The following is an 11,789-nucleotide window of genomic DNA, read 5'->3' as shown; positions in this document are numbered from 1 at the left end:
AATTTTTCTCAACCTAATTGGAAAAAAATCAAGACCGGTTCCAAACCTAGTTGGTTCCACCAGTTTACCAATCGTCAAGATCGTATCCAAACCAAGTAGAGCCAACTAATTTGATTGGTTGGTCACATTTTTAAAACATTGGTGTATGGAATTTGTTTGTTGGTTGCTTGTGATATAAAAAATTTAGGGATCAAAGAATTCTCATCCCACAAGATGTCATTCTCTTGCATGAATTAAGAGCACAACAAAGATTCAATTCATGCAATTTTTTTTTAAACTAATCCTACACTATAAAAAGGACTAAAAAACACCCAAATAAACTTTCAAAGTAGTGTCAAAGACCAATAATCCAGTACAATGGAAAACATAATATAAGTTGGCACCATCTCTCCCTATTGGTTTAGTGGCAGACATTTCTTATTATCTCCTTATTGTTACACGCCCACTTTAAGGTGGGCTTGGTCTAACACAATCAAGCTATTGAAAGGTTATGGTTTTGTCAATAAATATCAATAAAAATAAAATTTATTTAAGTCATAATTATTTATTTTATTATATCTTTGTTAATTTATGATAAATTCATTTTTTTTATTCAAGTTATATAATAGTAAAGTAGTTTAAGTAGTTTTTTTATACAAGAGTGATCTAAAATTTTCAAAAATAAATTTAGTTTAATTTTGTATACAAAAAATTAGATTTGAGTGTTATAATAAAGTTGAAGATGGAAAAGATAACTGAGGAAAAAACAAATTTTTTATTAAAGTAAAAAAAATTAAAAAATCACTATTTCATTGAGGTAAAATTTTATTAAAAACCTTGAAATTTAAGTTCAAAATAGTAGTTAAATATGATAGAATTTTGGTTTTATGATTTTGAAATTTGTGGATTTATTTTATATATATTGATTTCACTTTTATATTGTTGGTGTGGTTTATGAGTTACCATTTCATGGGAAAGTTTTAGATCTAAATTTTCTTGAAAAAGAAGAGAAAAAATAGAAAAAAATCAAATTTATTTTAGTCATATTAAATTTTTGAGAATGATAATTTCATTAATTTATGGTAAATTCATTTTTTTAAAATTTAAATTATACAACATGAAGGTAGTTTAACTAGTTTCTAAAACAAGAGTTATTTAAAATTTCTAAAAATATATTTAGTTTAATTTTGTATGAAAAATTGAATTTGAGTATTTGAAGTTTAGGATTGAAAAGAAAAAGGTGGGTTTTCCTTTCTTGTTTTGGGTTTTGGCCAATTTTGATTGCATCAAATTTTTTTAGGAATTTTTATATAATATTTTTCGATATTTTCATAAAATCAAACTACCAATCTTTAGTAAATTTTTTATATTTTTATTTTTACTTTATACAGTTTTTCTCATAAAAATTGTTTATTACTAAAGAAATTAAATATTAAAAGCAGCAAAACTTTGAAAATATATTTATCAAATTTGAAAATAAACCTTTAAAATTGGAAATATATATTCATCATCATCATCATTATCATTAGAGGTATGGAAAAAATTACTTTACTGAAAATTTTGTTGGTTTTTATTGATTACCATTTCAACACCTCTATTCCCTTTTCACATTTAGAGCTATAAAACAAATCTCCAAATTTATTTATTTCTTTTATAAAAGGAACGAAAATTTTGAAATTTGAAAAATTTTATGGTATTTTTTATTATATTTTATTATTTTTCTTTACATTTTTCATGAAATATCCAATTTAAAAATTTAAATTCATTTCCTCACTTTTATTTTTCCTAACATTTTCTATTAATCCACACAGGTCTAATAAATTTCTATCACATTCAATGATTTTGAACTTGCTTAAAAGAAATAAATCAACAATCATACATTAATTATGATTTATCTAATGCCCTGTGCCCAAATTCTTCTTGGCTAGAAGGCCCAATTTTGAAACCCTAGCCTAGGTCATAAGCTTGAATACAAGGGTTTTTTAGGCCAAGGAACCTATCCCCTTTCTCCTTACTTAAGGTTAAAAGTAAAAATATAATAGCTAACAATAAAAAATATAAAATGGTTTTGCCTGATCATGCATGTTATGTCAATGAAGCCTTGGAGCTTACATTAGAAGAGCCAAAGGCCCACCACTAGTAGGTGTTATAAAAAACTAGGCTCATGTCTGGTCCATTTAGGCCTCCAGGACAAACCTTAACTAACTCACCAACCTATTTGTGCTGGACCAAGCCCACCATAAAGTGGGGATAAGGAGATAACAAAAAATGCTTGTAATGAGGCATAGATTGGAAGAAATAATTAGGGTCAAGGTCAACAAATGTTAAAGATCCAAAATTTGAGACGGGTGAAAACAAGGGCCCTATTCCCCATCTTGAAACGACCTTTAAAATGAGAGAATCCTACTCCGTTGCCCTAATCTCCTCCTTCTCTATTACGGTCTCTTGAGCCACCTCTTATGACATTGAAGTTAGAGGAATGGAGGTTTATTGAGCTGAGGCCAGAGGGATTATCGACCGTACACATGGCTATAGTGCTTGACCCAGGAACTCGCATTAATGAGAGTGCGAGACACCCAAGCTACCAAAGCAAGATCGAAATTGAAACTGATGTGCTCCAGAATCATAGTAATAAGAAGGGTGAATAGGGGAGCTCCACTGCACATGGTGGGATCGCGGTATGATGTCATGGTGTTAAGGATCACCTAGGCAATGTCAAACTACTACCTAAAGAGAATGGTATGAATAAAACAAGCCACAAGGTGATGAATCTGAGTACGATGGAAGGAGGCGTAGAAGGAATAAGACATAAACATGGTGAGGACCCAAGTTAACTTGGTGAAGTTAGCAATGGAAATGTAGGTCAACAACGGATAGAACTCGCCATACAAAGTAATAGGAATAGAGGCAAGCTTACCTCTAGTGAGTGCTTAAACCTCCGGAAAAAAGACAAACAACTAGCTAATTAGTAAGAAAAAACATGCCCATAACACACCTTATAGATCAAGTAGAGACCATGAAGGTCTAGCCATACATGGTAACACTAAATATGAAACCACAAACTACTGAATGGATGTTTGAATTGAACATCTGAATGTAATGAGGATACGAGATCTCTCAAATAGTCATAAGAGTTTCCAAGCCCCTAGCATGGAAGAAACCAAGAAAGAGGTGTCCTTAAAGGCTCTAAGATCAATGGGTAGCTCTACCTTGTCTCGATGACCCTAGAGAACAGAGTAGTATCTATCTTAGGCCTCCTTAGAGTGAAAATGCTCCAAGGAAAGATTATCCAAGTCGAAAAGACCCTAGATAGGGATGCCCTGAACAACTTCGTGAGAGTAAGGCTTCGGAGAAGACACCTCTTGTCACGTCCCAAGACCCACTCCAAGGGCGTGACGGTCATTTCACACCTCAAACCCGAAGACTTAAAATGTAACCTAACCCAAACAATCAACTTGTAACTGGAAGTAACCAATTACCAAATATCTATTCAGAGTAGCAGAACAAATAACCACAAAAAATCTCCTAAAGGAGTAGCAACAAATAAATCAAAGTCCATGTTATCAATCAGCATACCCAACAAACCAGCAAAAGATATGGAAACAAAAGAGTGCGTTGAACCAGGATCAATTAAGGCTCTAGCAAATAAGGTGTGAATTCAAAGAGTACCTGTCACTACATCAGAAGTAGCCTGAGCATCTCTATGAGTCATAGAAAATACCCGCCCTTGAGCCCTAGGCTTCTGTCTATCCTCTTTATTCTCCTCCTTAGGCTTTCCAAATACAAACTTCTTACTCTCTGGACAATCCCAAACCATATGTCCTTGTTTTCCACAACCAAAGCAAGCTCCTATCTCTCTATAGCATGGCCTATCCTCATGCTTTTTGCTACAAGTAGGACAAATCCCATCTAAATTTTGTGTTGTTTTTCCTTTATTCTGATTTCTACTTGGAGCAGACATTTTATGTGTTTGGTTACCATGATCACCATCATTTCTATTCCTCTTCCTTTGTTGTTCCCTATACTAGTGAAGCTCTTCATTATCCTTCTCTGCGATAAGGGCTCTATCTACCACCTCTGAATACACACTAAGCTTCAGAATTGATACCTTATTCTTCATATAAGGCTTCAGTCCATCCTGAAACTTTACTATTTTTTTCTCCTTTGTAGCAATCAACTATGGGACAAAATGTGAAAGTTCGGTAAACTTAGCCTCATACTGGGCCACAATCAAATCCCCTATTCCAAAAGGACAAACTCTCCCACCTTTTGTCACTGAACACGGTCATTTCACACCTCAAACCCGAAGGCTTAAAGTGTAACCTGACCCAAACAATCAACTTGTAACTGGAAGTAACCAATTACCAAATATCTGTTCAGAGTAGCGGAACAAAATTCTAAAATCTTCAAAACTTAACTTTAAAACTAAGCATCCATCAACCAAAATTCATTATCCAATAGATTGCAAATTCAAATAATGCAAGTGCTAACAAAATTTTCATAATCTCCAAATCTCAACTTCAAACTATCATAAAAAATTATTTAAAAGCTCAATAACTAAATAGCTTCCAAAAACCAAATAATCTAAATGAACATAAACTTATAAGCTAACATTGTCCAAAAATAACATCCTAAGCAAAATCCTAATGATGACCATTTCCCGACCTAGCCATCACTCCTTGCCCGAACTAAAGGTACCTGAAAAAAATTATCAACAAGGGGAATGAGCTCAAAGCCCAATAAGGAACATTAATGCAGTCCATGGATTAAATATTTCAAGTTCACTAGCAAAATAGGAGATATTATAGCTAATTATTTTCATAAATCTTTGAGTCAGTTTTGCCAATACATTCAAAACTTTTAATTGTACACTTTCATTTCTGATTCAAGCATTTTCATATCAAATTTGATCAAAACATTCAAATTAGTTATTTACTCTGGTCATCAAACATCAAATGCTGCCCAATTAGGTGGAACTTTTCAAATAGGTGGCTAGCCTCAAATTGTTCCTTTAAGGTGGACGGAACCTAACACGAGTAGTACTAGTAACCTCTAACCAAACCCCTAGTGGCTGGGGTCCAAATCAATTACATTCCCCACCAAGAAATGTAAAGGTCAACTATTATATCCATTGACAAGGGCCAAAAAGTCATAAGTCAACTATTATATCCCATTGACAAGGGCCAAACAAACCAAAGTCAAACACTTATTTCAATTATTCAAATTTGCAAAACATAATATCTCCACATTTCTCTGTTGTAAACAAAATATAAGGTTCTAACATACTTTTCAGGCAAAATATATTTGATCCATGCATAAAATGAATAATAACTCAAAATGTTTCCAAATGATGTATATAAAAATTTGTTTCTAAAAAAAAATAATAACTGCATTAATTTCCCTTACCTTAAAAGAAGTCCTAAAAAACTTTGGAGAAAAATAATCTTGAAAATCTACTTTTTACCTAACAAAATATAAGAAAAATAATCATTACTATTTATCTAAAATTATAGGTTTGACAATCCTAAAATTTTAGGTATTCAAATTAATGTTTTTAATTATGAAAGATAATTTAATCTATTCCTATTTTAGAAAATTAATAAATTTCTAATTCATATAAAACTTAATTTTTATTTTCAATTTATTTCTTGGGACACAACATAATTTAATTAAACTACAATTTATTTCACTAATTAAATTTTATGCTACTTATTAACTTAATATTTATCATTAATCTAATTATAATACTATAAATTTAACTAAATTGTATTTCACCTTGTTTATTAATACATAGTTTATTCTACCACTTTCATATTTTCCAAACACAACTACCATTGTAATATATATATATATATATATATATAAATATGTACATACCATCCACCCACTCACACACTCCACATGCATGCCTCTTATTGTTAATAATATTATTATTTTCACCCACCCACTCACATACTCCACATGCATGTCTTTTATTAGTATAAATATTATTATTTTCCTCCTTCCTCTATCTTTCATTCCCACATGCATGCAACTTTTTTTTTTTCCCACCATTCTTCTATCTTCCAGTGCACACGTGTTCCTTTTTTTTTTTTTTTTAAATATTTTCTAATCCCTTCAGCCACAAATAACAATATATTTATTTACTCTTTTTCTTTTTTCCTTTTTTTTTAAATAAAATTAACCCTATCCTAAAATCGAAACCTTCCAAGGAATTTTTTTTTTTCATCTAAAAAAACTTAAGATCTCCCAAATTCCAACAATAAATCAAAATCTTAAATTTTCACTATTTTGATATTAAAACGAATTAAAAAATAAATAAACTAACCCTCATCTAGATTTGGGTTTTCCAAAAGATATCTAATGTGTTTGAAATTAACCAATGAATCTAAAATATTAAACTAGGGGTTAGAATCTTACCTATAGAGATCTGTTCTTTAAACCCTGAAATCCGATTTCAACCTTACGTTCTCTGGAATTCTACTAACAGGAACGCTATTAAAAAAAGAATAGGAAAAATAGAATTACTAATTTATACCTAGGTTATATATTCGTAAAATTACATTTTTACCCTTATTCTATTTTATTAAATTAATTAATTAATTATTATTATTATTATTAATTTCCTAAATCACCCCTAAAAAAAAACTTGGGTGTTACACCTCCCTAAGACAACAATGTCCTATCATACAAAAACTACAAGTAAAAAAGCTCAAAAATCAAGAAAAATATATGAGGAAACTAAACCATTAGAAATGCTCATAAAGCAATCTTAAACAATACTATGAAGATGAAAAGATGAAACAAACCATGAACATATCACTGGAAGCCGAAAAGCAACAACCCAAAGTGCTCAAATGAACTAAAGAACTGAAATTGATTCAAAAAGGTGTGCTAGGAGCATGGATTGAAATTTCAGTTTTTATAGGCGATATTTTGCTGATATATTGGATATCGGATGGCCCTGAAACAATTTTGAGCACTGATTATCGAACGAGAGGAATATTAGAAAAATATCAAGAAAATCGTCAAAATATCGGCAATACCTCGATCTGGAACTGATAAATTGGCGATAAAATCACGAGTGGAGCAACGCGGGGGAGAACGGAAAAAAATCTTCGAAAAATCGACGATTTTTTGGGGTTTTTTTTTTTAAATTTTGAAAATTTCTATATTTGAATTTTTGAGATGGTCCAAATTTCAACTGTGTTTTTATATTATCCTTTTATTTTTAACACTTTTCATATTTATCTCATTAATCCTGTTTTTAAAAATTATTATCACTTCACTCTTATTTTTTTTTTTTTTTACATTTATCCTTTCAATTTTATTTAAATTTTAAATGTTTTTATTTTAAAATGTTAAAAATACAATTTCACCCAAAAAATTGCTATGATATAAAAAATTAAGAAAGTTCTAATATTTTATAAATTAAAATTAATTTGATAAGATAAATTATTAATAATTTTAATTATTTAAATAAATTAATGTTAATAGAAAAGGTTGTTATCACATATTTTTAATAAAATTTTAGAAATTAAATCTCAAATAAAATATGTTATATAAATTAATTTAATTTTTCATTTAAAATGTAATAAAACATGTTTTAATAAAAATATTTTAAAAATTTTTAAATAAATATTGTCTTCAACAAGATGGGCTCCCTTCATCTAACAATATGATGGAACCACATTGATCTTCATTTTGGTACTAAGGACTATTGCAATGTCATATGTATTTGTAGACCCCATTTGGGCATGGTTCATTTTTTTGTTTCTGTAGGCTATCTTACCAGGTGTCACTACCCCCAGAGAGCCACATGTCACTTCATGGGTGGCCATTAGGGAATCAGCATTGCTTTTTGGGAGACGAACACGAAGATGGCACGTGGAAGGAACATTCTGGAAGGAGGTTCTTTTGGCATTGCAGTCTGTTAGGAGGGGCGGATGAGAGAGAAAGGGGTTGGCAGAGGTAGGGGTGCGTTTTGAGAGGTTGGTTGGAGATATTTCTGGAGGGGGGAGATCCTTTCTGGAGGCAGGAAGCTAGGGAAAACAGAGAGGAGATGGAGGTATATTCAGCATCGACAGTGAGGTTTTTTGGAGTTGGGGAAGCTTTTGGAGTTTGGACAGAAGCTAGAGAAGTCTTGGGGAGAGCAGAGTTCCTTTTGGTTTGGGCGTAGGCTGTAACCTTGGGAGGTGGAGAGATTTTTAGAGGGATCCTTTAGCTTGGGGGTTACAGGTTGGTTTTGAGGGGACATTAGTAGAGGGTATTCCTTGAGTTTGAAAGCAAACGAGACAAGAGAGAGGAGAGGAGATGGAGTTTGGTTGCTGGGTTTTGAGGGAAAGAAGAGAAGATTCTTTCAGCTGAGGAAGAGCAGGTTGCTTGGCTTGAGAAGGACTTACAGAGGAGCTTATCCAATTGGAGGAGGAGATAACATAGGAAATGAGCATCTGTAGGTGAGTTTGAGGTGAGTTTCTTGCTTACTTTGTTTCATATTCTTCTCATCTCTTTCTCATTTTGGTTTTCTTTGCATTGCTCATCAGTTTGGGTTGGATTATATGTTGAATTTCGTTGATTTCTGGATCATTTTTTTTCTTGTTGATGTTAACCTTCTTGTTATCTTTATGGTTTGGCTTGGAGTTAATGGGACTCTGTTTCTCATATATTTTGTAACTCTAGCTTGAGATCTCCTCACCTGTATTAGCCCATGGATGTCACTTGAAATGAGGCTCGATACATTCATGTTTTTACTTTATTCCTCGTTTATCCTTCCCTCATTTTTTTGTTTTAGCTCATTTTCTGCCATTCTTGTTCCTCTATTGCTGGTGCGTTTGAAGAACTGAGTATCATAGTTGGTCCGACTGCTTATTGGGTGGATAGTTTGCTGGGTTTGCAAATCAAAGTTATGAATATGAGGATTCAGAGGGATCTTATTCCGCTTCTGAAGACTAAGAGCGCTGATTAGGAAAAGGTGGCCTAGATGTCGGTGTGTGGCAGCAGCATGAAGAGAGGCTCGAGATTAGAGACTTTGAGGTTTCTGCTGAGGCTCACATCAAAGAGAGGACACATTTTATTTGATCACTCAAAGATGATGGTTACAATGGCTGAAGCATGTGAACCGAGACTAGGCAAACAATATAAACATATCCTCTTTGTTAGGGTATTGTGATTCAGTTATTCCTGGTGATGTGAAGAGGCTCTATTATTGATAATTCTGGATTGATATATGACATGGCATCTGAGGACTCCACTATGTGACTTTAAGCTTCATGATTGTCAAGGGAAACATTGACAGTGCTGACTTTGTCAATTTCCTCTTCATCACTGGGTCCATTGACACCACAATGCACTTTACAGCCCAAACTCATACTCAGCAACAAAACTGGTGCAAAAGTGCTTGCCATGGCCTATGGTAGGTCGCATGGCTTACCTATTGTGACTACCTGAGGGGACGATGTCTCTGAGCCTAATCAGTTTCCTTAGCAGTTAATTCCAAAGTTCATCATATTGGTAAAGAGAAGAAAGCCTCTTCCATTACATGGGATGGAAGTGAAGTTAGTTCTACTATGGGAATGTTATTAAGGTTTTTGAAGTTATTCTTCACAGAGGAGAGGCTGGCCATGTATAAAGTGTGCTGGAATTTGGAGGGTAATCCTGCCCAGAAGCTGATATACTGAAATTTCTTGACGATGCCATGCATGACGGAACGGGTGTGTTATCAATCCCACTCCGTTTTGGAGACATCTGGTTCATAGAAACTATTGGGTTTGATGGTTTCCTTACTGGTCCACTCCATGCTATGGCACATGGGATTTCGGTGGTTTGTGTAGCAAAAAATGGAGGTCTAAGTACTCATACAGTAGAGAATTGGTACCATGGACATCAACTGTAGTAGCTTTTCCTTGGTGCCGTTTGATGTTGTGATGGCAGTGTGCACCATTCTGGTCATGATTGCAGCCATTGAAGTGGACAGTGAGCACCCATTACCCATTCCACTAACTCCATGCACATATCCTATACCCAACTTACCACATACCCCTATGCATACCACATTTCTTTTTAACACCACATGTCCTTCATTCCCTTCCTTGCCCATCGTCATTTTTCTAATACCCACTACCATATTTCATAATACCCATTTTTTATCCTTTATTCCCATCATGCGAATACCCCCATGCATAAACCCATTCAACCATACCATTAAACCTACATCTCTCCCTGATATTTTCATGCCCACCGAACCTATCTCCCTACCTTTCTTTCATACTTCCCTTACCCACCACGTGCATGTATATTCGTTCCATTTTCACCACCTTTCCACCATTCCAATACCCATCAAAACCATTTGACTCACCCATCCATCACACCCATATTTTCATTATCTTTAATCATCCTCCCTGTCATGCATAGTCGTTTCCATCTCATCGTTATTTATTTTTATACCCATTCTCTTTCCCATGCCCACCACGTACATGCACTTTCATTTTTCATTTCACCATTTTTCATTTTCATTCCCATTCACCTTTCCCATCATTTTTGTTGGTGGCGAAATTTCTCTGCTACAGTGAATGTCAATCAGCAATGAAATCTCGGTCAACACATAGTATCAGCCCTTCCTTCTTTCTGCAAAAAGGCGTCCGGATGGGATGTCCGGACGCACCCTCCGATGGTTCTGTTAGCCATAACTCAAGAGATCAAGCTTTCAGTTTTTGTTTTAGGGGAAGAAAAACCCTTACCTTCCTCTTGGTGTGAAGACTCTTTTATATAGTGTCAGAAAGCATGGCACCGCTTGGTTAGTGGGTCCCATTGTCATGATTGTGGCCCATAGGCAAAGCAATCATGACATTTCTAGTGTCAGAAGGCGGTTGTCAGGAGGGTATTTAGGCGGTGGACGTCGCCGCACTTTATGACTTTTTAAATATCGGGAGTGTGTTAGGAAAACAGAGAAGATTTGGGAATGTCTTGTCGAATGTATCTTGCATTAATGATGAGTGACAGTTCAATGGGCTTGGTTGTCAGTGTTGTCAGAGCTACCTTCTTCTTGATATGCGGGCGCAAGCGAGTCCGGTGATTTTGCGAATACCCAACAAGCTATACAGTCCGGGTATGCTGTCACAAGAGTATCCGGACATATCTTATCCGGGGAAGTTGAATCGTCTTCCTTTTCCCATCCGGTGGAAGGTGCCGGATGAGATATGTTTGGAGAAGATGGACCGTCGCCCGGATCCGGATATGAGATATCCGGATAGGGTGGAATGTCATCCGGGTATAATGGCGGCTGTGAGACATCCTTGGTGGAATGAACGATGATTCCCCCGTCCAGGTGGAATTATCAGTGCTACGTGTCACAGGGGGATCGTCCGCGTGGCCAAAAGGGAGAGAGAGACACGTGGCACTTTTTAGTGGGGATCCCACAGTTTTCACTATTTCATGCAGTCTCTCACGACCCAAATTTTCCATACCCGTTACACCCAACATACCCAATATAACACTCTTAGAGCTGGTTCATGCTACGGGTTTCTCGGGTTTTCTGGAAACTGTTATCATGAACATGGAAGACCCACGTGAATAGCCCTTGAATCAGCGCAAACCTCTGATGACTGTCACTGTGCTTGATGCGTTTTCATTCTGGGTATTGAGAATGGCCACTCAGAGGGGACGGCGATGGAAGAAGAAGAAGAAACCTTCCTCTTATTCCCACTTTAGGCCCGCATGGTGGAGTTATTCACTTCATTATCAAAGAAGATTGCAAATAAAAGCTTATGTGTAGACCCTCAATTTTGTCCCTTTAGCACATGTCTTTAAGTTCG

This window comes from Vitis riparia, chromosome 9 (genome assembly GCF_004353265.1).
Source record: "Vitis riparia cultivar Riparia Gloire de Montpellier isolate 1030 chromosome 9, EGFV_Vit.rip_1.0, whole genome shotgun sequence".
Taxonomy (NCBI): Eukaryota; Viridiplantae; Streptophyta; class Magnoliopsida; order Vitales; family Vitaceae; genus Vitis; species Vitis riparia.
The sequence above is the reverse complement of the archived record's forward strand: the minus strand, read 5'-3'. Positions refer to the sequence as shown.